The sequence below is a fragment of the Somniosus microcephalus genome, chromosome 8 (genome assembly GCF_052327205.1).
Source record: "Somniosus microcephalus isolate GS21.2 chromosome 8, FLI_Smic_1.0, whole genome shotgun sequence".
Taxonomy (NCBI): domain Eukaryota; kingdom Metazoa; phylum Chordata; class Chondrichthyes; order Squaliformes; family Somniosidae; genus Somniosus; species Somniosus microcephalus.
The window spans coordinates 118,448,515-118,454,514 of NC_140994.1; positions in this window are offsets into that span (position 1 = coordinate 118,448,515).

Here is a 6,000-nt window from a genome sequence, read left to right on the forward strand (position 1 = left end):
TGTGTTAGAGCAGTGAGAGTGCCCAGACAATGTACCTGTGTTAGAGCAGTGAGAGTGCCCAGACAATCTATCAGAATTAGAGCAGTGAGAGTGCCCAGACAATGTACCTGTGTTAGAGCAGTGAGAGTGCCCAGGCAATGTACCTGTGTTAGACCAGTGAGAGTGGCCAGAGAATCTATCTGTGTTAGAGCAGTGAGAGTGCCCAGACAATGTACCTGTGTTGGAGCAGCGAGAGTGCCCAGACAATGTACCTGTGTTAGAGCAGTGAGAGTGCCCAGACAATGTACCTGTGTTAGAGCAGTGAGAGTGCCCAGACAATGTCCCTGCGTTAGAGCAGTGAGAGTGCCCAGACAATGTACCTGTGCTGGAGCAGTGAGAGTGCCCAGACAATGTACCTGTGTTAGAGCAGTGAGAGTGCCCAGGCAATGTACCTGTGTTAGAGCAGTGAGAGTGCCCAGACAATGTACCGGTGTTAGATCAGTGAGAGTGCCCAGACAATGTACCAGTGTTAGAGCAGTGAGAGTTCCCAGACAATGTATCTGTGTTAGAGCAGTGAGAATGCCCAGACAATGTACCTGTGTTAGATCAGTTAGAGTGCCCAGACAATGTAACGGTGTTAGAGCAGTGAGAGTGCCCGGACATTGTATCTGTGTTAGAGCAGTGAGAGTGCCCAGACAATGTATCTGTGTTAGGACAGTGAGAGTGGCCAGACAATATATTTTGTGTTGGAGTAGTGAGGTTTCCGAGACAATGTAGTGGTCTTAGAATAGTGAGAGTGCCCAGACAGTGTACCCATGTAAGAGCAGTGACAGTGCTCAGCCAATGTATCTGTGTTAGAGCAGTGAGAGTGCCCAGACAATGTATCTGTCTTAGAGCAGTGAGAGTGCCCAGACAATGTATCTGTGTTAGAGCAGTGAGAGTGCCCAGAAAATGCACCTGTGTTAGAGCAGTGAGAGTGCCCAGACAAAGTACCTGTGTTAGAGCAGTGAGAGTGCCCAGGCAATGTAACTGTGCAAGAGCAGTGAGAGTGCCCAGACAATGTACCTGTGTTAAAGCAGTGAGAGTGCCCAGACAATGTACCTGTGTTAGAGCAGTGAGAGTGCCCAGACAATGTACCTGTGTTAGAGCAGTGAGAGTGCCCAGACAATGTACCTGTGTTAGAGCAGTGAGAGTGCCCAGACAATGTATCTGAGTCAGAGCAGTGAGAGTGCCCAGACAATGTATCCGAGTTAGAGCAGTGAGGGTGCCCAGACAATGTACCTGTGTTAGAGCAGTGAGAGTGCCCAGAGGATGTATCTGTGTTAGAGCAGTGAGAGTGCCCAGACAATGTACCAGTGTTAGAGCAGTGAGAGTGCCCAGACAATGTACCTCTTTTCGAGCAGTGAGAGTGCCCAGACATTGTATCTGTGTTAGACCAGTGAGAATGCCTAGACAATGTCCCTGTGTTAGAGCAGTGAGAGTGCCCAGACATTGTACCTGTGTTAGAGCTGTGAGAGTGCCCGACAATGTACCTGTGTTAGAGCAGTGAGAGTGCGCAGACAATGTATCTGTGTTAGAGCAGTGCGAGTGCCCAGACAACGTATCTGTGTTAGAGCAGTCAGAGTGCCCAGAAAATGTACCTGTGTCAGAGCAGTGAGAGTGCCCAGACAATGTACCTGTGTTAGAGCAATGAGAGTGCCCGGACAATGTACCTGTGTTAGAGCAGTGAGAGTGCCCCGACAATGTACCTGTGTTAGAGCAGTGAGAGTGCCCAGACAATCTATCAGAATTAGAGCAGTGAGAGTGCCCAGACAATGTACCTGTGTTAGAGCAGTGAGAGTGCCCAGACAATGTACGTGTGTTAGAGTAGTGAGAGTGCCCAGACAATGTACCTGTGTTAGAGCAGTGAGAGTGCCCAGACAATGTACCTGTGTTAGAGCAGTGAGAGTGCCCAGACAATGTACCTGTGTTAGAGCAGTGAGAGTGCCCGGACAATGTACCTGTGTTAGAGCAGTGAGAGTGCCCAGACAATGTACCTGTGTTAGAGCAGTGAGAGTGCCCAGACAATGTACCTGTGTAAGAGCAGTGAGAGTGCCCAGACTATGTATCTGTGTTAGACCCATGAGGGTGCCCAGACAATGTACCTGTGTTAGCGCAGTGAGAGTGCCCAGACAATGTACCTGTGTTGGAGCAGTGAGAGTGCCCAGACAATGTACCTGTGTTAGAGCAGTGAGACTGCCCAGACAATGTACCTGTGTTCGAGCAGTGAGAGTGCCCAGAGAATGTATCTGAGTTAGAGCACTGAGAGTGCCCAGACAATGTACCTGTGTTAGAGCAGTGAGAGTGCCCAGACAATGTACCTGTGTTAGAGCAGTGAGAGTGCCCAGACAATCTATCAGAATTAGAGCAGTGAGAGTGCCCAGACAATGTACCTGTGTTAGAGCAGTGAGAGTGCCCAGGCAATGTACCTGTGTTAGACCAGTGAGAGTGGCCAGAGAATCTATCTGTGTTAGAGCAGTGAGAGTGCCCAGACAATGTACCTGTGTTGGAGCAGCGAGAGTGCCCAGACAATGTACCTGTGTTAGAGCAGTGAGAGTGCCCAGACAATGTACCTGTGTTAGAGCAGTGAGAGTGCCCAGACAATGTCCCTGCGTTAGAGCAGTGAGAGTGCCCAGACAATGTACCTGTGCTGGAGCAGTGAGAGTGCCCAGACAATGTACCTGTGTTAGAGCAGTGAGAGTGCCCAGGCAATGTACCTGTGTTAGAGCAGTGAGAGTGCCCAGACAATGTACCGGTGTTAGATCAGTGAGAGTGCCCAGACAATGTACCAGTGTTAGAGCAGTGAGAGTTCCCAGACAATGTATCTGTGTTAGAGCAGTGAGAATGCCCAGACAATGTACCTGTGTTAGATCAGTTAGAGTGCCCAGACAATGTAACGGTGTTAGAGCAGTGAGAGTGCCCGGACATTGTATCTGTGTTAGAGCAGTGAGAGTGCCCAGACAATGTATCTGTGTTAGGACAGTGAGAGTGGCCAGACAATGTATTTTGTGTTGGAGTCGTGAGGTTTCCGAGACAATGTAGTGGTCTTAGAATAGTGAGAGTGCCCAGACAGTGTACCCATGTAAGAGCAGTGACAGTGCTCAGCCAATGTATCTGTGTTAGAGCAGTGAGAGTGCCCAGACAATGTATCTGTCTTAGAGCAGTGAGAGTGCCCAGACAATGTATCTGTGTTAGAGCAGTGAGAGTGCCCAGACAATGCACCTGTGTTAGAGCAGTGAGAGTGCCCAGACAAAGTACCTGTGTTAGAGCAGTGAGAGTGCCCAGGCAATGTAACTGTGCAAGAGCAGTGAGAGTGCCCAGACAATGTACCTGTGTTAAAGCAGTGAGAGTGCCCAGACAATGTACCTGTGTTAGAGCAGTGAGAGTGCCCAGACAATGTACCTGTGTTAGAGCAGTGAGAGTGCCCAGACAATGTACCTGTGTTAGAGCAGTGAGAGTGCCCAGACAATGTATCTGAGTCAGAGCAGTGAGAGTGCCCAGACAATGTATCCGAGTTAGAGCAGTGAGGGTGCCCAGACAATGTACCTGTGTTAGAGCAGTGAGAGTGCCCAGAGGATGTATCTGTGTTAGAGCAGTGAGAGTGCCCAGACAATGTACCAGTGTTAGAGCAGTGAGAGTGCCCAGACAATGAACCTGTGTTAGAGCAGTGAGTGTGCCCAGACAATGTACCTGTGTTAGAGCAGTGAGAGTGCCCAGACAATGTACCTCTTTTCGAGCAGTGAGAGTGCCCAGACATTGTATCTGTGTTAGACCAGTGAGAATGCCTAGACAATGTCCCTGTGTTAGAGCAGTGAGAGTGCCCAGACATTGTACCTGTGTTAGAGCTGTGAGAGTGCCCAGACAATGTATCTGTGTTAGAGCAGTGAGAGTGCAAAGACAATATATCTGTGTTAGAGCAGTGAGAGTGCCCGACAATGTACCTGTGTTAGAGCAGTGAGAGTGCGCAGACAATGTATCTGTGTTAGAGCAGTGCGAGTGCCCAGACAACGTATCTGTGTTAGAGCAGTCAGAGTGCCCAGAAAATGTACCTGTGTCAGAGCAGTGAGAGTGCCCAGACAATGTACCTGTGTTAGAGCAATGAGAGTGCCCGGACAATGTACCTGTGTTAGAGCAGTGAGAGTGCCCCGACAATGTACCTGTGTTAGAGCAGTGAGAGTGCCCAGACAATGTACCTGTGTTAGAGCAGTGAGAGTGGCCAGACAATATATCTGTGTTTGAGCAGTGAGAGTGCCCAGACAATGTACCTGTGTTAGAGCAGTGAGAGTGCCCAGACAATGTATCTGTGTTAGACCAGTGAGCGTGCCCAGACAATGTACTTGTGTTAGCGCAGTGAGAGTGCCCAGACAATGTATCTGTGTTTGAGCAGTGAGAGTGCACAGACAATGTGCCTGTGTTAGATCAGTGAGAGTGCCCAGACAATGTACTTGTCTTAGAGCAGTGAGAGTGCCCAGACAATGTACCTGTGTTAGCGCAGTGAGAGTGCCCAGACAATGTATCTGTGTTTGAGCAGTGAGAGTGCACAGACAATGTACCTATGTTAGAGCAGTGAGAGTGCCCAGACAATGTACCTGTGTTAGAGCAGTGAGAGTGCCCAGACAATGTACCTGTGCTGGAGCAGTGAGAGTGCCCAGACAATGTATCTGTGTTAGAGCAGTCAGAGTGCCCAGACAATGTACCTATGTTAGAGCAGTGAGAGTGCCCAGACAATGTACCTGTGTTAGAGCAGTGAGAGTGCCCAGACAATGTATCTGTGTCAGAGCAATGAGAGTGCCCGGACAATGTACCTGTGTTAGAGCAGTGAGAGTGCCCCGACAATGTACCTGTGTTAGAGCAGTGAGAGTGCCCAGACAATGGACCTGTGTTAGAGCAGTGAGAGTGCCCAGACAATGTACCTGTGTTAGAGCAGTGAGAGTGCCCAGACAATGTACCTGTGCTGGAGCAGTGAGAGTGACCAGACAATGTACCTGTGTTAGAGCAGTGAGAGTGCCCAGACAATGTACCTGTGTAAGAGCAGTGAGAGTGCCCAGACAATGTACCTGTGTTAGAGCAGTGAGAGCGGCCAGACTATGTATCTGTGTTTGAGCAGTCAGAGTGCCCAGACAATGTACCTGTGTTAGAGCAGTGAGAGTGCCCAGACAATGTATCTGTGTTAGACCAGTGAGCGTGCCCAGACAATGTAACTGTGTTAGCGCAGTGAGAGTGCCCAGACAATGTCTCTGTGTTTGAGCAGTGAGAGTGCACAGACAATGTACCTGTGTTAGAGCAGTGAGAGTGCCCAGAAAATGTACCTGTGTTAGAGCAGTGAGAGTGCCCAGACAATGTACCTGTGTTGGAGCAGTGAGAGTGCCCAGAGAATGTATCTGAGTTAGAGCAGTGAGAGTGCCCAGACAATGTACCTATGTTAGAGCAGTGAGAGTGCCCAGACAATGTGCCTGTGTTAGAGCAGTGAGAGTGCCCAGACAATCGATCAGAGTTAGAGCAGTGAGAGTGCCCAGACAATGTACCTGTGTTAGAGCAGTGAGAGTGCCCAGACAATGTACCTGTGTTAGACAAGTGAGAGTGCCCAGAGAATGTATCTGTGTTAGAGCAGTGAGAGTGCCCAGACAATGTACCTGTGTTGGAGCAGCGAGAGTGCCCAGACAATGTACCTGTGTTCGAGCAGTGAGAGTGCCCAGACAATGTACCTGTGTTCGAGCAGTGAGAGTGCCCAGACAATGTACCTGTGTTAGACAAGTGAGAGTGCCCAGAGAATGTATCTGTGTTAGAGCAGTGAGAGTGCCCAGACAATGTACCTGTGTTAGAGCAGTGAGAGTGCCCAGACAATGTACCGATGTTAGAGCAGTGAGATTGCCCAGACAATGTACCTGTGTTAGAGCAGTGAGAGTGCCCAGACAATGTCCCTGCGTTAGAGCAGTGAGAGTGCCCAGACAATGTACCTGTGCTGGAGCAGTGAGAGTGCCC